The sequence below is a fragment of the Nothoprocta perdicaria genome, unplaced genomic scaffold (assembly GCF_003342845.1).
Source record: "Nothoprocta perdicaria isolate Ctin4 unplaced genomic scaffold, notPer1 scaffold_6, whole genome shotgun sequence".
NCBI classification, from domain to species: domain Eukaryota; kingdom Metazoa; phylum Chordata; class Aves; order Tinamiformes; family Tinamidae; genus Nothoprocta; species Nothoprocta perdicaria.
The window spans coordinates 1,779,210-1,803,232 of NW_020455865.1; the positions used below are offsets into that span (position 1 = coordinate 1,779,210).

The window sequence follows — 24,023 nt, forward strand, 5'->3', positions numbered from 1 at the left end:
CTATGTTCTCTCCTTGCACCCTACGCTCCCTATGTTCTTTACAACTTCCCTACTGCTCCCACTCACTGACACAACAAAAGACCTCCCTCTTTCCACCTTCCCCACGAAACCACCTACTCTGTGACTATAGGAACACGGCAGTCTCTCTGCTGACAGTCCTCCACCTGTCTGGGGTTATGCACATAGGCTAGGTGTTAAGTCAGAAAAGTGTGTTAACTCTTGACTGACACCATATTACACATACTAGTCTGACTTATCAAAGTGACAATAACACAGCTGGTATCAAAGGGGATATACAGAAATTGTGGAGGTGAGRAGCTCTGAATAGGTATCATCTGCCACATATCCTGTATCTCAGGAACTGAAAATACATAAAAATATACCCTCCTCTCCGCAGTGACTCATTAACACAGCCTACTTACTTCACAGACTGCTTGGATAGATCATGGTCATCAACATATAAGAACACACAGTGTTTTAATGAACATTTGAATGGACAGGATATATAAAGAGGAAACAATTTCAGACTTTTCCGTGACACAAGTACTGCATATACATAATGTATCATTAGTACAAAATCACTTTCCATAGACAATGTAGAATAAACACATGTGAAAGTTATCTTTGTGGACAGTCACGAATAATCCAGGAATGATAACAGAATAGCCAAGACCAAAAATCAAGAGAGGAAGAGTGAAAAATAACAGACCCCAATGATTCTATATAGCAAGTAATTTGTTTTTAAGATTATCCACATGACCTTCTCAGCTACGGATACAGTCCTAGTAAAAATTAATCTTTAATTTGCCAGTCAGAATTATGTCAATATTTTGGCTAAGGCAGTATTCACAATTTCTAGCAACAGAGCAATTGTCATGTATTCTTTGTTTGGGCACGGTTCATGTGGCCAGAAAAAGTAGCTCATGCAATGATTCTGAAAAGAAAGGGCCAGTTGGAAGACCAGGCTTTGATCACTGGGGATTTTAATTGCTCAGGCACTGAATGGAAAATTGAAAAAGTAAAGAGGAAAATGATTTTTAGACAAAACGGCCTGAATGGTCAGAGGCTATGCTGGACTGAATCCTAGGAAATCAGCCAAGCACACTGAACTAATGAGTGTGGAAAGAAAAGTCTAGTTAGCATGTTCTCGGGAATACCTATGAGATTAAGTACAGCACAAAACTTGGAATTTTGGAAAGCTGACTCTTTAAGGAAAGAATTTTGAAATGGTTGCAAGGTAGCAGGAAATGTACTCTGTTTCTGTCTATTCAAAATATCTCTGCATTCCCCTACATGGTTAGTTTTGAGACAAAGAAGTAAACTGCATCTAAATGCCTCATGTCTACATAATGCTATTTTTAACAGCTTTTATGTATCAGACTCCAATTGGGTTCAATATGCAAGAATTCACAGCCACTGCTTAACTCCCATTTCTTTTCATAAAAGATGGGAATTATGGGCCTTTATTTCACACAATAACATGAAATTATAATCAAGAAAGATGGCAGTTACATGAAGTTAGTAGCAGACTAAAAGTAAACTTGGGCATCTCTGATCTCTCTTTGTTCAGCTCCACTGACCTGTAAAGTSAGATAACAGTACCTATTTTTCTTCATAACGTACTAAAGCACTAACATTTCCAGATCAAGTTATTGCAAGTATAGAAATACAGAGAGTTAATGATTTTGGATTTATTTTCAGGGAGTGGATTTACTTCATAGGTTTGATCAGGTTTCCCCATTTTATGTGTAGCAACCATGGAATGCCTTCAACACAGGAGATTATATAATGCATGTTTCCTTTTCTAGCAGGCTCTTTTCTAACAGATTCTGTTCTGTAGGAACAGATCTAGATCTGCAAGGAAAAATAAGCAAAAATGGCTGTATGTATAAACATGCACAGTCAATACTTATTTTAAGAACAATATTCTACTCTTCAAAAGGACATCCAAAAGACAACACTGGTCTTTATTTTCACATTGTTCCTGGCAGTTCATCCATTTGCTATCACAAGGCCTATCTTCACCAGTCCAAGCATCACAGGATATATCACAAGTATCTACTAGGCCTTGCTTGCACCAAGTAAACATTTCCATTTTGCAGCTAGAGACATGGAAGCATAGAATAGCAGCAGTTTCTTTGCAATAAAACCTTTTCCAACAAACTTTAAAAAAGTATTAACTATTTAAACATCTAATAGCCCTACCATGAGTCAAAAAAAAGAAAAAAAAAAAGTGAGAAGAGTTTCAGTTGTTTTTCTCCTTGAGAAACCAGAGGGAGGTCCATTATTTTGCCTGCTGTTTGAGGCGGGTGTTGTTAGCCAGTGTAGAAGATCAGCATGACGCCACAGCTGCCCGCCACCACACAGCCTTGCTTTGAAACATAAATTCATATGTAGGAGGGAGAAATGAATGAATGCAAGTTGAAAACCCACTGAAGCACAGACCTGCTTAAGAAAACAGTTTGCCAAGGTTACTGAGGGTGTTGTCAAAGCCTTCTTTTTGTGAGGGCTGAATAACAATTCCTACAAATAACCAGCCTCACAGCTTCTTTGGCTTTACCTGGCAAGTTTTCAAAGTCACTGCTCATAGCGGGGTCTGTCTGCATTAAAACGCAACTCGTCTTGCCCTTGATGGTCAGTGCAGGGGTGATCTTACTCCAGCAGATCGAACTATAGCCCCAGTGGGTTATTTTTCAGCTTGAACTCTGTGTCATGTTCAAGCACACTTAAGACAAGCACAAATGTAATGATAGTGCATCCTTGGTTGCTTCATAGTGGGAGAAAGAATCTCCTTGCCTTGGCAGAAATTTAAGGCAATTTAACCTCTCACTTGASAGATTTAAACACAACTGGAATCTTTAGGAAGCCCCAGCTGCAGGGTAGCCCTAATGGCTGAGATTTGATCCAAACAAACCCTCTAGCCAGTAAAAACCTATCATAATGCTAAGAAACTACTATAACCTACTTTAAGCCTATTACTCAAGAACTTCCAAAAAAAAAGAGAACATTTGTCTGCTGATTTGTCCATTGCCTTACGGAAGCCTTTATTTCTCAGCTAGGTCCCCTTCTGGAATATGCATTCTATAACCTGGAGGAATAGGGCAGACATCCTCTAAGGATCTCTAAGAAACTTTACCTAGAGAGATGGAAATATGTTCTTTTAAAACAGTAGTTTTTTTCCTTAATTTTCTGAAGTGGTTGATGTTCTCCTCACACATTTGAGGTGTTAACTTACCAGTCAGCACTCAGCCAACCATCACACACATAAAAACAGAAGGTAGAACAATTAAAAGGGCCATGAAAAACCAGAAGGCTGATTTGGAGAAAGARTCTTTGCATGATGTTCCCTATGATATCAGTACAAGAAGTTATATCTGGCAAATTCCTCTCTGAACACTAAACCAAACTAACTTTGTACAAAAAGTAGCAATGGAAAGTGCAATTGGGAGAAAGAGCAATAGAAATACTTAGATACCTACCATCATTCCAAGGAATCCCCAGATTAGATTAAAAACCTTGCAAGAGTAGACAGAATGATGAACGGTTATAAGTACATCCTTCTCATATGCTACTAACATTACAATGAGCAAAACGTTGAAGAGTATTTTGGCTATCCAACGAGGATCTAAATAAGTAAAATAAAATGCAGTTTCTTGGAACACATGCAGAGGTTCCATCTGAGGCCCCATCCGAGTTCAGACTAAAATAACAAGCTATCGAAATCTATTCACAAATCCTTAACAACATCTGCTGGAAAAAAAACAGATCCGTGGGAGCATTTATTATATAAACCCTTTTCTGTATACTGAAAATCATCTGCTCTTTCTTATTTTCTTTACCTCATTTACTGTTTCCTGATTTTCCTCCCTCCTTTTTATTTAGTGATTCAGCTACTTGTTGTCTTTCTAGATCAAGAATTCCTTTATTTTAATAGTTTTTTCTAGGATAAATTACTCCATATGGACTCTTGCTTTATGTGAAATCTCCACAACAAAAAGCAGAGATTTTGAACTACCTTTTTTGTTTGTTGCTATGTCACTAGAAAAGAGGAACGTAAGATAAATGAGGTCTTATTCTTTTCTCATATTTCTAATTCGTTTCCCATAAAAAAAGGCCTGAAATGTCTCTTTTTTTTTTTTTCCTTTTTGAATATTGCTGTCATCCTTTCTCTTTGTTGTCCACTTACTTCTGCTTTCACATTCACTTTTTCAATATTCTTTCTTGCTTTGGGCAGAACAAAAGTATGAGAATATAGTCTCTGTTCCTACAYTCAATTAGTTTTGCCTGAACTAAGACCTGCAGAAATAGATTTAACTATCTGACATAGATAAACCATTTTTTTAACCCAAGGCTTCCATGGAATTGTTGCAATATTGGTTTGGGTATGAAGTACATTTAGTAAATCTAATTTCAGACTCAGATAGAAAATGAGAAACTTTACTGAAATCAATGGAAAGAGGATGGGAAGAAAAGTCAGGAAATAAATGCCCATCTTGGCATATGACAAGGGATGCAAGGTTCAAAATTTCTATTCACTACCTTGATACATTAAAAATCCTGTCACTCTTTTCCTCTCCTAACCGCTATGATATCAGTTCTCAGATCAGTTCATGCAGCTTCCATGAGGGTTATTCTTAGGTTTCTCTACAGAATATGCCTGGAAACTAGGCCAGATGTTTAAGAATCCCACTGTCTTGGCTAATAGACGTATGTTATCTGCCTTCAAATGAAGGTCAATTTCTTGAAATTTCCCTTCACACAGATTAAAATAAATTAGAATTCTAATTTATTTGCAACATTTTGAGTAAAAAGAAGACCTGTTCCAAACAGTTATTTTATGCTTCTTGTATGAATAGATGCCCCTGCGATGCCACGTGTGCTATAACTGGGGAGTTCCAACTGGAATTAGCAAATCTGACTGCATTAAGACACAGCTGCTGATCCTCCAGACTGTTCTGCGTTATCTGCAGATGTCTATTTATTCCCTGTCCTGTGCAATATTCTCACCCTCGGTCTCTGCAGTCAATTCTTCTAGCCTAAAGTTACTTAAATTGTGAGAAAAGTTAGAAAAAAATCAAGTATACTTTTTCCTTTTTTTTTTTTTTTTTTTGGCAGTCTGCTTTTATCTGATTTACCAATGTCCTGATTTGCCTTCTTGTTCCAACTAGGAAGTATAACGAATTTCTATAATCAGTTCCCATCACTTGATGGAGTAATTTTAGAGTCAGATGAAACAAGCTTTGCCTGATTCCTGGAAATGCTCTTCAGCRTGCGCAGGCTGCAATACCCTTTATCAGGCTTCTCTTCTGCTGTGGATCTCTCCCATTATCAAACTGCCCCGAATCTCACAGCACRGAGCATGTGCCAGCGAGACTCCATTCGCCGGCAGGGTTACATAACGGACACTTAGGCTCTGAAGCCAGGGGTTCCAAGCTCTTTGAGCTCTATTTCATTTCCTTTCTTCATCAATTCTTCATTTTTCTCCTGATATCTTGGCAACATTTTGTTCCTGTTCAACATTCATCATTAGTTTCTTTTTTTCCCCTCACACTTCCTTTTATGTTCCTTTCCCTCCCCATCTGCTAATTTAAAAGGAAACTGCATGGCATTCGGGATTATTAGCTGATCTGTTTACTCCGCTCTTGTTCAAATGAAGGCCATTTCTTACACACTGAGCCGCTCTGTCTCACATGCATACACATTATTATCCTCAAAGCCCTCATCTTTTGCTATGTGTCACCTAGATAACCAGRTAACAGAGGCAGAACTTCCAAAGACTTTTCTATTGGTTAAGACATGTGAATTCAGGCCTCTGGAGAAAGAAAGAGATGTCCAGATTTGGGCCTTCTCATCCCCAGCACTCACGAAACAGTAGACATGCTGGAGCACAAGAGAGAGGAGGAGGAGATCCTGACATGATTTTGGCTTTCAGAGGAGCACCAGTCAAACCAACGGATTCCACACCCAGCCAGGGGAGACTCATCCTTTAGAATGGGGGCTAACATTTTGAGTGATCTTATCTAATTCTTTATGAAAAAATAGAAAAAAAAAATGAACTGAAATATGCATATGTTTCTTTAGAGATAAGATCAGCTGGCAAAAATATTCTTCAGCATGAAATGTCACAAATGAATTTATAAATTAGATTACAGATTACATTTTTCACATTCACAGTTACCTGGGTTTTAAATAGAGCAGTTTGGAATAAATGAGATAACCGCGATTTCACTTCACCAAATATTAYAGTTTGTATTTCAGGCAGATGACAAGAGAATATACAGGTTGCTTCTGAACACAAATTTGACATCCTGTCTCYGCCCTCAAGTTGACCCTTGTTTAGCAAAATACTGAAGTATTGACTGACTTTAAGAAGATGAGGAAAGAAATTCACATCAAAGTTGAAGCGTTTTACTGAATTGATGCTTTGATAAGAGCCAAGTCAATKAAAGTTGTAATAGGGGTAAAATGGCAAAAAGACTTACCAATTTCTCYGGGACTGATTAGGAAAAAATGATGTATGTATACAAAGCACACATAGAAATTAAATAAAAGACATTGTCCAACTCTTGTATGGGTTTTGTTACTGTTAATATAAGTCTTTACTTGTGAACGACATGGATTCTTGTGTGATGGAAAAGGAGATCAGAATGATTTTACTAAATATTAGAGCTTGACTTCTTACCAACTGCAGAAGGATATCATGCTGCTATATTGTATGTTGCTTAGCAATGTAATGTGGGAAGCAGCACCACAGTCCTTGACAGCACCATTGTCCATTGAAATGCTTGTGAAATATTACCTGGGTTACATAAAGATAGCATAGAGTTATCGAAAAATAGCATTCCGTTTCAAAACAGGACAAAGAGAGAAGAAAGCTCTTGTGCTGTAAAGAAATAGCATTACTAGTCCAATGTCAAAAAGGTCTTTCTGAACGATTTTTCACCATCTGAACACATACAGCAAAAACTCAACATCTAGACAAATCTTATCTGTAAAATCTTATTACAGATATGCTTACAAATGATACAGAATACCATACAGTAGCCCTCCCAATAGCTGAATAGATCTGAGTGTATAGATATGTGCCAAWGTCACTGTATCAGAAGATGACTGTGCTTTAATTCAAATGTTCAAATGTTTTGCTTTGGAGGAAAACTTTTGTGCTCCGATGTAGTGATAACTAGGGTGAGAAGAATAGGGACAAAAGGAGAAGCACTAAACAAAGTCAGATTTGTTCCACAAACACATTACACAACAGGGTCTCTCGTCAGTTAGACATATGTGAGGATTCCCCTTTTGCAGCCTCCCGGTACAGCGGAGGCTACAGGTGTCACAGATGTGCCCTCCTGCCTGCTCTGCACTAGCTTTTCCCGGTTGCCTCTTGCACACAGAGGTGTCACTCTGTTTTTGCTTTATTGGTTTTGACAGCCTTAGTGTAACAACCTCTGCCAAGATTTGTCTTCGTGCATGCCCTTGTAATGCTGCTCTGGCCCATCTTCCAGCCATTCACTAAATGTGAACTAGCTAGAGAAAACAGCTTGGGTAATCTGTTTTCTGACATTCGCAGCAGATGCCAAGAACAGAGAAGCACGCAGGAGCGCTGCTTCATTGCTTAGCACTGCAGCACTCAGACCTCAGCATTTTCTCCTCCCAGTTTCTCCTATGATCACCCTTCCATAGTTTTCAAATGACACGTGAAGAAGATAAAGCACTTGAGTTATTAATGACACYAAGATAATGAATCGTTCAAGCGCTGCGGAGGGAGCTTAGGTTACTCCACAGCAGGCCACATGACACTGCTCTTGCAGACTAACACTGAAGCAGGGCAAGTACTTTCATGTATGATGCCAGCACAGAAATGAGCACATGTTGCGACTGCTAAGGCATAACCAGTTGTATCATAGGTTATCCATCAATATCACTGCCTAAAAGATTCCTTCATCTTCCCTTCCCTTCCTAGTGAAGTAGCTACTGCCAGGAACCTGCACCAGAAGTAATGTGAAGAGAAAGTACACAAAAGCAAATCTGTTCACAGGAAATCTATTACTGTCAGTAAACAGACGCCAGTACTTTGCATTTTACAAGCACTATGTTAGTTTCATTGCAGTCTCATGATTCTTTGTAATTTCAGGAAGCATTAGGCCTATATTTTCACTTCTCCATGTGGAGCAAACCTCTGTTTTTGATGGAACAGGAATACAAAAGAGTCTATCTGCATCTTAGTAAAAAGTACTGCATAGACATGACAGATCCTAGGGGCCCTTCCAAGGAACAATGGAAGATTCCCTTTTATAGTATTTGGCATGAACACACCACCGASTTTATTCAGCTTGAATTAACTAATGGATTTGAGCATTCTCTTTCACAAAGAGAAAGGATGTTGAGTTAAACTGACTGCAGGGTTACAAAATGCTGCAGACCAAACTCATGAACCAATTTATCACAGAGTCTGTGCTGGTTGTTGCCTAAACTCACAAATAGCAATGCCTCATATTCCAAAATGAGAATCCACAAAACTTCTTCAGTTACATTTTTTTTTGCTATATGTGTCACCAATAAACACAGGAAGTTATTTTCCTTTCTTAAAAAGCTGAAGATGGAAAAAGTAAATGATAAATAAAAGTTACTGAAAGAGACCATGTAACAGAACCAAAAGTTTCAGGATGGCTTGGAGTCTGTTGAATGGCTGCATGAACTTAAACTCATCAATGCGTTTCTACTTAATATGTAAGGGAGAAAATCTTGATGAGGACAGTTAGAAATAACAGCTCTTCAGAGTAACCAAGTTTGGCTCAGCACAGCACAGCAAGAGGGTGCTGTGATACTGCTACGTAAATTCATGATGTCATCTGGGCTAAGGCCTTTCTAATGAACATGACACACATTGTGAAGTGACCACCTAYTTTGAAAGATTGGCATGAGATTTATATTTATTATGGTATTTTCTGGATAGTTACCTCAAGATAAAATTTCAGTCACCACTAATCCTGATTGAACCCTTAGAAATAAAAAGGTGCCTATCACAGCTCCTGACTGAGTTGATGCACACCCCTCACAGGAAACATTCAGGTAACTGATCATGGGACTCRGTTTGCATCTTTGAGAAAGAAAGTAGAACTAAGCGAAGTTCAGCAGAACAGAACAGGAGCAGCAGAGCAGCTGCASTGGAGACCATCAGTGAAGGAGTTAATACATTTTTTCTTCAGAGTAGATTATGAGGATGTTAACACTCCTTTCACCTGCCATAAGACAAAATAAGTGCTGAGCTGACATGTGTAACATATTCCTGGGATGCAATTACCTCTCTATCACACAAAGCAAAGGTTACAGCAAACCTGGAGCTAAGAAGAAACACCAGCATGCAGAGCAATGTCCAAAAGCCTCTTACCTACAGAAGAGGAGCACTCGTATTCTCTAATACACAGCGTGTCAACAACAGATACAATTAAATGATAGTGGTACAGCTAGCTGTATACCACGGAGACAAAATAGACCCTGCGGTGCAGCAGCAACTTGAACATTTACAACTCCCTCAGCGTGAGATTTGGGCTGATGGATATCCATCCATTTAGTCCTTTAATTGGAATGTGTGAAGAAACCAGTTTCAGCTACAATATTCTGGCATATTTTAATATTTTCTTTGGTTTCTCTATAGAAATGCTTTAAACTCCCTCTTGCGGTTAATTTCAGAAAATCCTTTTTATAGCTGAGAAAGACTTGGATAGTTTGCAAGAAAAGAGTCTCTTAAAACTTCCTTTTTGTCTCCTCGATACCATGTCTGATCCTTTTGTACAGTCTTCAACCTTGGAGGTTATCAATATCTGACTGAATAAAGCCCCAAACAACCTGATTTGACCTCATAGCTGCCCTTGTTTTGAGCAAAAGGTTTGACTAGAAAACCTCCTGAGCAACCTGCCAATGTTCCTGTGATTCTATATACACAAAAAAGAAGAATACTCTAAAGAGAGCCCCACAGTTGTTACAGAAGAGAAAAAATATAGAGTAGAAGCATATTAGGAACTTCATACTATCTGATGACTGTGATTCGAAATCTCGATTAATATCATCATCTGTTCCTGAAGATTTCAGGCAGATTATAAATCTGCACTAAATTCCCTTGCTGGTTTGGTCAATGACACAGAGGGAAGAAATTTATTTTTTAAAAAAAAATCCCCATCAGAGAAACTAGCTATTAAGAAAAATTGGGGGTTTGCATCACAAAATAACAGGGCAAAACATTGCTTGATCAAGTGATACTTTATTCCTGCTTCAGAACTGCTCAGCTAATACAATTTGACATATAGGCTTCTAATGTCCTACTACCTCCATTTAGTTTGCATCAAAACAGCCACATCAGACATCTCCTTTGTTACAAATGCTAGGAATAACAGGGAACTCTCTTATCTGCTCATATGAGAATAACAAATTCCCCCTTAGAGAATAACAAGGTGACCTCCTGGGACATGCAACACACTTGCTTTCAGCTCTGATGATTATCCAGCATTCAGGCCACTTTTCACAACTAATAATGCACCCAAATAACACTGTGAGATCCARGACAGGCAGCTGATGAGTGCTGACTAGCAGAAACATGCCACTAGCAGCCAGGGAATGGCCCTCCCCACGCAAAACTTCTGGCACTAAGTGCTTTGGCCCCTGCGGAGGTTAAGCACATCTAGAAGCTCTTCAGGCAGTTCTTGTTCCTGGCAAGATTCACCTTGGTAATTAGCACAGCACAGGCCTCCATACAGTGGTTAAACCCAGCAGGAGCCACAGAAATCTCAGCTTATAGATGAAATTCTGTCCTTAATGAACCAAGTTGTTCTCAGAAGTTATTGCAAAATGTAAGGCACATACAATTATCTATATTTCAGCATTTGTGGAAGTTTAAAATAGAAGATTAGCTTTAACAGAAGATCAGTGGCTTGCAATTAAAAAAAAATCTTAATTTCCAAGAAGTGCACAAAAAAGCAAGAAAGACTGGGAGACAACTCCAGAAGGACAAATTATATTTAAAAAAAAAAAAAAAAAAATCAAGCAAAGCACAATGTGAAATTTCCTTTGTGCCTGAGGCAAATTCTTTGCTCAGAAGAACCAAAAAATCTTTTTTACCTGAAGAGGCTGCAACAACATAACACAAAGTAYTTGGCTCAAAGCCAAGTGAAAAGCTGAGTCTAGGAGTTAGTACTGAAGGACAATCAGTGAGATATGATACAGTGAGCAAGACTGCTTCGTGTGCAATGCAACTTGTCAAGCTTGACATTATACATCTGTAATTATATCAATATTATGAAGATGAAGTTTGCTGACAGCAAATTACAGCCATTAAAGAAAGATAAAAAACCTGCTGGGAAAGTATGACTGACTCACTTTAATTGGGCTATACCTACAATTAGGATTATAGTCTTTAACATCTTTTTGAAACCTATTTTTCCTCTTCCTAAGGCTTACTTATCTATTGTCTTGTTTGTTATTTTGGAGAGGGAATTATTTTTGGTTAGGTCCATCAAGGCTCCAAATTCATAGCAAAATCAGATATGCTCAAAATCACCAGTGTATTAATACAAAAGAGTCCACATTCCATCATACTCTTAAAAACATAAAGCAATTTCACATCGTGTAGGGTGGTTGCATGCCACCATTTATGAAACACTGTTCATATTATTTAGTGAAGTAAGGAAATCATGCTTTTTTGGCCATAGGAAAAGGGCATATGCTCAGGGTGACAGAACAAATTTATATAGAAAGAAGCAGCTGTCCAGTCAGTTCAGCAAAAACCCTTTAAGATACTTCCTCTATATTTTATTATTCTTGAGGTAAAAGTGCAACAAATGCAGAAGATGAGAAGAAGGTTTTAAGATCTATTAATTTTTGATTGTTCTTTTCTGCTGCTTGTGACTTTACTATTGAAGCTTTCCCCCCCCGCTCCCTCTTCACAGTGGAACCATGATTTAAGGAACTCTAGGACTAATTAGAAGGAAAAGTGATCCCAGAAAGAAATAAAACACCTCATGCTACCTTAAAATCAAGAGAAGAGAAAGGAAAAGAAATCACTATCATAGCGTTGTTAGCTCTCTTCAGATAAGTACGCAACACTTGAGTAGGAGCAGCCAGCACCCTTCATGCACGTGGCTGTCGCATTTGCCACTTTGCAGATTAAAGCTGCCAAAGTGTTGGCTACAAACAAATAGTCTGAGACACTGCACACGGTGTTAATCTCACAATGTCAGGGAGATCTTCTCAGTCATCTCCACTTCTTATTCCTCCCCTAAGAGAAGACAATATGCAGTTCCAATAGATGAAGTCTCACAAGGCTGTAAGCACTGGACATTGTTGTAAAACTGTTAACACTCCAAGGAAATGAAGAGTTGATAATTTTTATAGGTTTCTTTCCCCAACTGTAAGCTCTACATTTCACAGAGCTGGAAGGTGCCTACTGCCATGTCCAGAAGGACAGAAGCCACTCAGGGAAGCAGTTTCTCTGATGGCTTCTATCTGTGAGTGAGAGAAAAAGAGTTATCATGTCATTGCCTCTTAAGCTAAATAACACTTTGAGATATGTCGGTTGCTTAAATATGTAAAGAGGCAAGACTCAAAATGTTAGGGTGCTGTTTACCTCAAAGTAAGAATAAGTACACAATGATTTCTTACCCTTGCCAAGAGCACCTGAAAAAACTGACACAGGGAAAATACCATTAAAAGCTTGAGGATAGATGAGTGCATTCAGTGCTGGGCAGGAACTGCTCCCCTAACTCCAAGGCTAAGAAAAGAAGGCAAAATATCTCACTGCAGATATGCCTGGAGCCAAGAAAGCTTCTCAGAGCAGTATTAGCTCTTGCAAGCCGTGCACTAACGAGCACACTGCAAGTCACAGCCTGGGGGAGAAGCTTTAGCCCCCTCACAGGTTGCCTAAAGGAAGCAGTTTGAAAATTCCCTTGCACATACCCATGATTCTGATACCCTGTAAGCAAAACAGAAACGAACAGTTGTCAAATCTGAACTGGAAAATGTGTATGTAATGCTAATATTGAGGYTCTTATAGGGACAGAAAGTCATAGAATACTTCGAGCTACATCCTAGTATACATATTGCCAGGAGAGGTATGAAGGCGGAAAGGCTCTGAAATGTTTTTTATTTTCACGTTCCTCTGTAAGCACAATAGAAACAAGTGTTAAGTCTAACATCCCCACTGGTATAGAGGCTCATTAACTTTCACCATTTCTCTGATAAAAATAATACGTCTCTCAATGACTTAGAAGAGCCAAAAACAGTCAGCTGACTGCTCAGGTCTCTCCCCAGCACTTTTACAGCTTAAAGACGTGCAAATGCCCATTTAAAATACGTTTCAAAGCAATTTGTTCCTGAGTGGATATCTTGTTTACAAAAAACAAACTACTGAAGCTGAGCAATAAAACTCTGAGAAATGACAGGCATAGTGGAACACTGGCACAACASTAATTACTTCAGCATAATAGGCATCTCTGCACAGATTGTTCAGCCACTTGCAGGGTATTTTTAACCTACAAGAAAGAGTCAAGAAAGAAATCTATACAGGAAGAAATGGAAAAATAAATCCCTTCCAAATGCAAGAGGAATTCAACTGAAAAAACTTTGTAATCAATTAAGACACAGTCCCTTAGACAAAGAGAGGCAAGCGGTGGTATTTCACTCATTCTCAAGGTCGATTCCATTCTAATCAAAGACAGAGGGAGTTTTACTAACAGCTTAATTAGAAACAAGACCTCAATTCCTTTACAAATTGGACTGTATGAACGACAATAAAAAAGTCATTTAGGAAACAGACTTCAGGTTTAGAAGAAAATGGACAGTTAGCTGCTGTACAATAAGGCATATTCATACCACTGCCAACGCCTTAGAAACAAGGCATCAAAATGGAATATGTGAAATATCAGTAAAGAATTAACAGACAAATTCAATAAGTGTAGCTTTGCCTCCGTTTATACCTTTTCTATAGCCTCAGTGGTCTTCTGCTTCAAAATTACAACCTTTAAATTGTACTGAGGTTAGGAACATTGAGGTGGAAGGTGGAGGTGAGTGCTAAGCAGTTGCTATAATCCTCCAGGGCACATTGTGGCAATCGCTTAGCGGCATCCATAACAACTCATTTAAGAAAATCACTATATCCAAGCATCATCAGGCACTGATCAACCCAAAGGGATTATAATAGCTCTGCTGCCGCCCTTATCTACATTCATTTATATCTCCGTGTTAGCACAAGGTCCTGTAACACAGTCCCAGACATCCGACTGCCACTCATACTCCTATCCAGAGCAGAGAGAGATCCCAAACACAGCCAGGGAATTTAACAACATARAGTGAAACTACCTGTAACTGGATTTTGGACAAAACAAAGCCTAGCACTCGTGAAGAAAGTGTCTCAAGATCTTAAATACAGCATAAATCAGAGTTTGCTTTCTACCTCTGCAATTTCTTCTGTGTGGCTCTACATTCAATAAATATTCAGTAAAGACTTGCAATTACTGAAATCCTAACAACACTCCTTTGCAGCCTATGAGATTCCTTAGCGATTTCTTATCAAATTCAGATCCTACTCCATAGGAAACCGAAAATGGGCTAAGTACAAGGAAAGAGATTCCACATAGAAAACCAGCCATTCTTCAGGAATATCTGTATTGCATACTACAGAAAAAAAATTCAACTAATTCAACTAAAAATTCAACTAATATATTAAATTAAGGATCAACATAGCAATCAAGACAAATTATTTTTTATGTATATAACAAACTTCTCATTATTGYGTAAAACTGTAGGTTTAAAAAAGCATCTTAATTTCTATTTAAGTAAAATAATTAACAGCAATAATCCTAACAAAAGAAAAAAAGAGGCTTTCTCCTCAACAAGTTTCAAAACATGGCACAAAATAGCCCAGTGGGAAACAATATATCTGTCAAGAAACTTCAAAAAATAATCCCATTATGGTATATCTTCTTGGGGCTCCTTCATGTTACTTTAGCTATGAATAGCAAGAACAGATGTACTTGATATTAAATTGTCCTGCCGAAGCAGCAGAAGCGAGTATTTTTTTCTTTCATATGGCATACTGAAAACTGTTCTATTATCAGATAATCAGCTTCTCAACATATGTTACATAGTGGTAAGCAATAAAAACCATTGAGTAAAGAGCCATTCTGACAGCCCTAAAGAAAGCTYGAGTAAAAGCATCTAAAGCTGTATTTTACTAATGTGATTTACTGTGAACATCAATATCCTCTTGAAAAGTTTCTTTATCATGATATCCAGTGATTTAAATAGAAACATTAAATTTATCTAACCTTCTGGCCAAATGGATCTTGTCACATAAGTTAGGATAATGCTTTAAGCATTTCTATTTTTATTTAAAAAAAAAAAAAAAAAAAAGTATTCCTGGCTCTATGGGATATATATTTTGTTGTAATTGTCATGTTCTACATTTAAAATGTTGCAATTCCAAATATATTTGGAATTACTGTCTCAATTTCAGCTGAAATCTTAATAATAACTCAAAAAGGATTTACATTTAATTATATTTATAGAGTGGATAAAATTCCTAAAATATCCTGAAATAAACACACAAGATGTAGTTGCTAAGGAACTATACCTCCATCATAAGGCAGAGAGTCTTAGCTGCTAGGTGGAAACTACGAGCGACTTAAAATCAGTGACCATATGCTTATTACAGCCCTGCTAGTAATTTGCAGCACGTGAGTGGAAATCAACGTAAATTCCTTCTTTAGCCATCTGTAAAATGGGCATAATGAAGCTGGCATCTCCAGGGATGTAGAAGATGTCACTCAGCAGCAGCAATTCCAAAACATGCTGCATAATGAACAAAACACAAAAGCACGAGTGCCGGAGGGCAAGGGCGGAGGGCAAGGGCTGTGCCCTGCGCCCTTGCCCGGCTGGCTAAGCAACGCGGGAGGGAATTGCTGCTGCCACAATAAACAGACACTTTCTCCTCCCCTTCCCACTTGCAGACTAAGTGCCAAAATGAACAATTACATGTAAAATAGTGGATGCATTCGGTCACTTTTGGACTGACTGCCTTCTYAGTATCTAAATAATGGGATAACCTCACCAGCAGTGACTGTACATGGCCTGTGGTTTCAGCTGACTCTAGTCCATACAGAATCTGCAGAAATCAGTCTCTGAAAAAATATATTTGTGAGCTTGTGCAGTCCTTTTTTAGTCCCTACTACTTTTATAGTACCTTCTAGAAACTATCCAAATCTTTCTAAATTTGAAACAATGATCTTCAAATGACCTTCAACTGTCAAGGAGGTTCTTCTAAAGTTGTAAGAATTCCCTGCTTACAAATATCACAATTTATTCTGTAGTATGTCCTTACTTCATCTTTTAACTTGACACTGAAAAATAAAGTTCATTTACATTTTCAATTTTTTTAAAGCATCTCTTACATTTTGGGTCAGGATGCTTACTAATTTTCTCAAACCTACCTAAGAGATATATAGAGATATAAAGCAAGGTATTTTCTCCATGGTACACTGTATTTCAAAATTTCTCATTCCATCAATATAACCTCTTGTACTAAGAGTTTACAATACACACACACAAAAAGACAACACACATAAAAGGTGACTGAGTCCCAGAACATTCATTATGCTCGACTGCTAGAGCCATCTGTTGCTTTGTAAGAAACCATCACCATACAAAAGGGTACGATTCCCTTTGTGCAAGGGAAAATAGTACACATTAGTATTCAGATACCCTTAATCCAGCATTTTTCCTCATTAAAATGAAAGTGTAAATACATATGTTATTTCATTTGCTCTGACAGTCAGTATTAAAACTGTCAAAGATGGAAACAGGTCGGTCTCACGCAGCTCTAAACACGAACACACGCTATTTTCATAATGAAGCCATTTGCATGGCCCATGGAGTTGGGAACGAATTAATCATAGCTAGCACAAGACGACTTCTGAACAAAAACTTCATTAAGTGAGGATCAGTATCTGCTGTGAACTGCTGAAAAATCTGCTAGAAAATGAGGATGAATAGATTGTACATAATAAATCTAAGGCTGTGAACTGATTTGTGTTGATTAAGAAAGTGAAATCAAATAACACAAAAGTGTGGGCAAAAATAGCACAATGAGTTACTGAGTTACAGCTTTCGTTAGGGTACAACTAATGTATTTGTTAGTCTCATCGTAGTCATCGCTGTGCTGCAGTGTGCAGTGCACGTCACAGCCGCTGCGTGCAGGGCAGCTCAGAGCGGGACTCGGCAGCGCCGCAGCTGCAGGACAGGACAGAGCTGAGAGCAACCTGTGGGATAACCAGGGGCTGGCGGAACAGAGGCTGCAGCAAGGCCGGGCACACCGTTATCTACAGAGAGGACTGGGCAAAATGAGCAAAGAGACATGTGGTGAGGCAAGGCTGAAAAGCAGCACAGCCACACACAGGAAATTTCCACAAACTGCAGGCAACACTGAACAAGATGCTTTGATCTCATATTCATATAAAACATAAATAATTAAATAATACTACAAGCATGCAAGTGACTGGAAACACGTACAGATATTTTGATTGCTGGGCTGCTGGGTCTTACCAGCAATCAGTCCCCTAAATCAGTTCATTACTATCATTTAAGACATAAATGCTGCTTTACATTTACATAGCAGCTTTCATCCTAAAGCACTTCATTAACTATCTGCCAAAAACCACTTGGCAATATTGGTTTTGATGTGTTTATTCTCTGTCTACCCAAATGAGAAAAAAAAATTGTTCTCTTTTTAGAATTTCACCAGACAAAACCTCAAACTCTAGTTTCCATAGAAACACAACATGAATCTCTCAATTTCTCTATCAAACCTGTTCACAAACTTTCAGCTTTACTTAACACTAGTTTCTCAACTAAACCAATTAATTCTTTTCTTGGCTAGTGCTCTTCTGCTCCTTTGTGCTTGTCTTAAATACAAAGCAGGTGGTAAAATACCCCGTCCAGCTGGTCATGGCTGAAGTGCATCACTGCTGCTGTGCCTCAGCCTCACCTCTAGCCCTGCAGAGCATTGCTGAGGCAGCAAAGTGGTGCAGGAAGGGAACACGGAGCACTCACTTGGGTGCTTGGTTGCAGATGARCCACATGTAGCCCCACAGGGCAGAATCAATGGTCTGAACTACGCAGTCATCACTAGTGAGATATAAGCATTTGTTTGTGGACATACATGAGCATTTCTGATTGAAAATTGAATATAAAAGGTCCTGAGAGACTTTGTTAGTATACCATCAGATGTAGATTACACTGTTTGGCCTGAAATTCCTTCAGTATCCTATACAGCTATTTCAATTTTAAAATACAGAACTGTGACATACATAAAAAGAAATGTGCAGCACTTCAATATCCTTTCTTCCAGAAATASTATTTTCCCTTATTCTGCAACTATCTCCTTCAAGCATATCAGTGTCTTAGAGAYAGAGCTCTGCTCCAAAATTCTAGTGATGCAGTAGGTACAAGTGCCAAAAACTCCAGGCTACCCAAATGTAAGAAAACATCTAATTTCAGTGACATGCTGAGGACTTTTTCTGAGAGTGGGTTTCTTTAATATTAAAGTGATATTCCGCTGCTGCTGTAAGTACCTTGATGACTTTGACTTGTTCTAGTAGAATTTTTTCCCTATTATCCAAGGCTTTTTCTGTTTTGTTAAACATTTTTTTTTCCTCTTTTGCCATTCCTACAGAAGCAAAGAAATCATTAGCTTGAAAAATCAAAAAGAGCAGAGCTGGCAAGCTGAATTCTGGGTAGGAGCAGAAAGGACAAGTAAAACCTCCGCACACCTGACCAGCATCTGAAATGGCAGAGGGAATAGGACATACTTTGCATGAGAAAACTGCCTGAGAGAACTGGGAAATTTCAGTGTCCCTTACTTGCTTTACATTAAAATAGACAGAATTACTGCAACAATAAAATGTAGACTTGGATTTTTTTAATGTTAGAAACAACTGGTAGTTTTGATCTGATAGGTCTTTAATATATTCTATGAGTGTAAACAACACAGGAATAGTGAGCCTCCCAGTCTCAAAGATGTTTTAAACAATGTGCCTTTTAAAGCGGGAGAAATTACTCTKTTTAAAGAGATGTGATTTTAATATATCCCTGTTTTGGGATTACTGACTCCAACATATACATGTTCTATTTCCACCAAAAAGAAATAATCCTATGATATAAAAATATTCAACTAAATGAAATGCAGTTTTAACATCGGAATTGTTTGTTTAGTTAGAATTCTGGTTTTACTTAGTTTAAGATATTTTAGGAGAAATTGATCCCAAGAAATTGAGTCTAACTATTCTTTAGAATAAAATTAAAGACATGCACACAGACCTACTGCAAATATTTAATGTGAAGTAAAATACAAGTCCTCCAGAGACCTTGCCCCAATTCACCAAAGTATTTAAATACATCTACAATAGTTAAGTACACATTAAATGTCCTAATATGCTCTAGGCCAAGTTTACCTCTAATTAGACTGCATGAAAGGTGAATACCAAGTGAAAACAATAATAGTAGAAGAAAATTCACTCTAAATTAGGAAAAACACAATAAAAAAAAGCAGTATGAGACATGTTGTTACCGGATTATCATTTGTAACCCCTGTGGGGGACAACACAAAAGGCTTCCTGAGTTTAGAAGAGTGTGTGTGCAACTGGCATGACACATGAAAGAGTGATAGGACGAGCAGCTCCAGATGGCATCGGGAAGCTACTCATCCCATTTCCTGCAACTTTTTTTTAGGTAACAATCAAAGATAATTAAAGTATTCATCCCTGATGTAATTCCAMAGTCATTATGGACTACAACTTTACTATATGAAAGACTTTTCAAAAACACAAGACTGATGTGATAGAAGTCAATATACTGAATAGATGCTTCAAAAAAACTGCTGTCAGCAGTAGCCATGGTTAATATCCTTCTGACATCTATTGGCCACTATGTATACTGCTCTCTTTTTTTTTTTTGGCACAGAAAAAAACCCTAAAACTATCATATATTAATAATCAATAGCCGGTGAAAAGAGAAGAAGGAAAATAGGCATTCACAAGGTTGATTAAAAGGAAATATTACAGAAATGCAGGCTTTGCTACTGAGCAAAGAGTTTTTTTCTATTCATAAGGACTAGAGATTCATAAAAAGAATTTTCAAGGCCGCTCCTGCTGACTTCTAGACAGACCAGAATAAAATTCTTGAATTCTATTTACTAAACCACAAATTAGAACAAGAAAATACTAAGCTTTCCCATCTGAATTTTTCAAGGAAAATATTAAAACTTCAATTACTTGATAACCTCAACAATTGCTACCTTTACAAAATGATGCCCTGGCACTGACTATTTCCCACTAAAGCATCTCCTGTTACATCTAACAAGTAGAACCTAGGAAATTTAAGCAAACATAGCTCAAACACTTTAACCCGACCTGAAAGTTGTAGTGTTCTACATTTTATTCACTTACACTCAGAGCCACCATAACTTTTGCGTTTATAGTCCTCAGAATATAAAACTTAAGCCATTGAAATTCTGATCAACAGCAAAAATTAAAACCACTGAAGCATGAATTGAACATATGGCTGTTCTTCACATTCTGTGTTGTGAGGTTCACTGGTGCATTACAATGGACTTATGCACAGGTGGCTGAAATAAGTGTTTTGTTCTCAGAAATTATTTGGTTTGAGAATTTAAAAAAAAAAAAAAAAAAAAAAAAAACATTTCTCACCTGTTTTGCAGAACAAATGACAAAGACACATGGCTCCAGAGATCTTTTTAGAGGACTCACATACATCCATGCTCCCCCACTTTTAAACAAAGGAACTTATTTTAGCTTTATTTCAATCTCCTTGATATCTAAGAATTTAATTACAATGAAATTTTTACAGAATTGCATTAGAGTTTTAAGTCTGATCATGAGGCATGTCACTATTACGAGCTAAAAGACTTTTAGCCAAGTTACTACAGCTGTTTTTATTCTGTATGTGTTTCCCACCTTCAATAGTTGAAGAAAAGCTAAGCCTCTTTTAAATAACCTGATGACATCACCCAGTTCACACAGCTGAACAAAAGGTAGAGGCCGGCTTCCGTTGGCTACCTAGAAACCACAGGTGTGAAATCACAGCAGATGGGATCACTAAAACACTAAATCACTGAAGCAGTAGATGGCAGCAATAACGCACAGAGCAGCAGCACTGCAAGCCATGGCTGTTTTTCCCTGATTTATTGGCCAGCACCCAATGACATTAAGCAAAARGGGATGAAGTCCCATTTAAAAATTGGATAGAAAGCTTTCTGTTCGCGGTGTAAAATGCCAACATACATTTGTACATCAGTGCATGAGACGCTACTAAGCTCTTACAGCTTTAGATGAAGTAATGCYGTCAGTTTTATGAAGGAGAAAAGGTCTTGGTTGCAGACTTTTGACTTTAACGATAGAACAAACAAACAGATGATCCCTCTTCTTCGCTGAAATTCAATGTAAACCAAAGATGGYAATTGATTTAATAATTAATAATGCTGAATTCCTATTTATTTTTAAAAGCATTTTATCTTCTTATTGGCATCAGCCCAGATTTTTCTACTGCCACATTTGGTATTGGTGACGAGGGTTCATCATAGCATATTTAATCATGCTTTCCCAGAAACAGAAAGAGATCCCTTTCAAGCATGCCAAGACACTAAGCAATTTATTTGCCAGAAGACCAAAAGACAGAGAAAACTGCGGTCATCCTCATCTTTATGCTACTACTAGCCACAACACCATATATTCTAACATGTCATGTCCCATTTTACTGTGAATGTGTCCTGATCAAAATGGAGCCTTGTTAGCTCTGACCTGTCTGCATCACGACATATCCCACTTTAACAATATTAGGCATCTGATGACCTCTTAAGTCGTTATCCCTATGAAGTTCTCCCATGGGCAGGTTAAATTTGATGCTGCTTTCACATATATATCTATCTTTGTTCTCTTCCATTAAAGGGTAGGACATTTCTTTGTTATGTGATTGTAGTCAGTGCGAGAGACGCTGTCTCTTGCTTTTTTAGATACTTACCCTAACTGCATTGCTTTTGGTTTGAAGGAAGGAGATGGAAAAACACAACTTAGCTCTGCCATTCACACAGCAGTTTTGGACATTTTAGCATTTTCTTCCATCTTATGCACAGTTTGTGGGGTAGAGAAATGGAAACCTCATTGTGAACATCATGAACCTCAGAGAACCTCAGTTAAATCACCTTGGGCATTAGGTTGCAAGTGCACCACGCACAAAATTCTGGCATGTCAGTAAAACTGCTGGTGGAACCAATTTTCCCTGTAGTGGTTTATTCACTGTACCCCCTCTACAAAGTTATTTAGATTATCTTGCAAGAGTATAGCTAAACTCGCACCAAATTTAAGCAACAGAGTAGAACAAAAAAAAATCAAGAAATTACCAATGTTAGAACACTAGGTGTCAGCACTCATAAATACCTTTATAGCAACTGGCCACATACATGTAATGATAGGGCAAAAAGGGATTATAAAAAGGCACACATGGATCTTGAGACARGTTTAGTCTCTGTGTTCATTTTCCCAGTCCATTAGACTGCTTACCAGTCAGAAATCAACCAGGAGAAGTGAACAAGAGTTCATACCAGCAACAGAAAGGCTGTTCATTTGGTGTTTATTCATGCTGGAAAAAAGCTTTGGCCACGCTCATCCATTGACACCATTCACAGCACTTGGGGATCCCAAGAAACAAGGGTACATTGCAGCAATGAGTGTCCTGTTCATGCCCACATTTCTTTATGGGGCCTAACTAAAGAACTTCGCTCCTCGGGGTTTTAATAATTTCAAAACGGAAAGCAAGATCCAGGCTACCTCCAGGAAAGGGCCTAACCACAGAATTATAATGAGTACTSACAGTAGTTCTCTGTGGACAGTCCAATAAAGCTTTTCACTCACAAATCGCAAAATATTTTACAAAGAAGTTAGCAGTTATGCACTATATAGTAGTGCAGCGTGACAACAATGTGCTTGCATGTGYCCCTCTCTGATCATCAGTATCCCATGCATTAACAGGGATTAGAGAGACTCATGAACCATCCAGTTCTCTAGCAACTCCCAAYGCAGTCTAGCAGTGAACTCAGTGTTTGAACTTTTTCGAATGTGATAATGTTTCCACAGTGGTTGTACAGCAGCATGTGAAACCACACACCTTGTTTCTGCAGGGTGGGACCTACAGAAGGGCAGGAGACACCACAGTTTGGGCAACTCCATAACAGCGTATGTGCTGAGAACTCTCCATGTCCTGCACTAGCTCAAGGATAACAGCTGGAACACCCAAAACCTGTGGTAATTTTTTCAAAAGCGATTTGTTAGATTCTTTTAATTCTCCTCCCTTGTTAGAAATAYGCATCAGAAAGTTTGCAGACAGAAGCATGGAGTACATGGGGAAAGCAGCAGCCCGTGGCCTAAGACCCACAGTTCTGAGCGCTGTTCCCTGMCCATTTTTCCACGGGACACCAAGTTTTACCGGCTAAAAGCCACCGCCGTTGGTTTCTCCAGCAAACCGGCCGCGTGGCCGGCGGCGCCTCGAGCCCCGCTGTCCGCGGCGGGGCCGCAGCCCGCTCACCTCATGGCTCCGCCGCCCCGTTCGCTTTCCGCGGGCACCTCCTCCTCGCACTCCCGCTCCTCGGCCTCTCCTGGGAACGCGGCCGCTGTCGCCGCCATGGCCCCGCCGCTCGCCCCGGCCACCCGGGCGCCGTCGCCTCAGAGCCGCCTCAGCGCGCGGGGTGGGGGGGGGGCGCCAACCGCTCTAACGGTCCTAGCGGCTCCAGCCCCACCCCCCCTTGGGGCAGCGCCGCCTCGACGGCGCGAGGCCGCCGCGAGCCCGCGCCCGCCCTGCCCGGGCCGGGGCGGCGCCGCCGCGGGGGCGGGCCCGCCTCGCCGCCGCCCCGAGGGGGACAGAAGCGGCAACACTCGCTCTGCGGCGGCTGTGCTGAGGGGACAAGGGCGGCC

At 39.1% G+C, this 24,023-nt stretch overlaps 1 protein-coding gene across 1 annotated transcript in view; it reads right to left on the reverse strand.

Moving 5' to 3' along the window:
- The window catches only part of DAB2IP (DAB2 interacting protein), a 154,876-nt gene extending 134,116 nt beyond the window's left edge, over positions 1-20,760 (reverse strand). Inside the window, exon 1 of the mRNA XM_026049498.1 lies at positions 20,748-20,760. The gene's annotated coding sequence lies outside the window, so the exon portion shown is untranslated. The remainder of the gene's footprint in view (positions 1-20,747) is intronic.
- Positions 20,761-24,023: the final 3,263 nt, after the last annotated feature.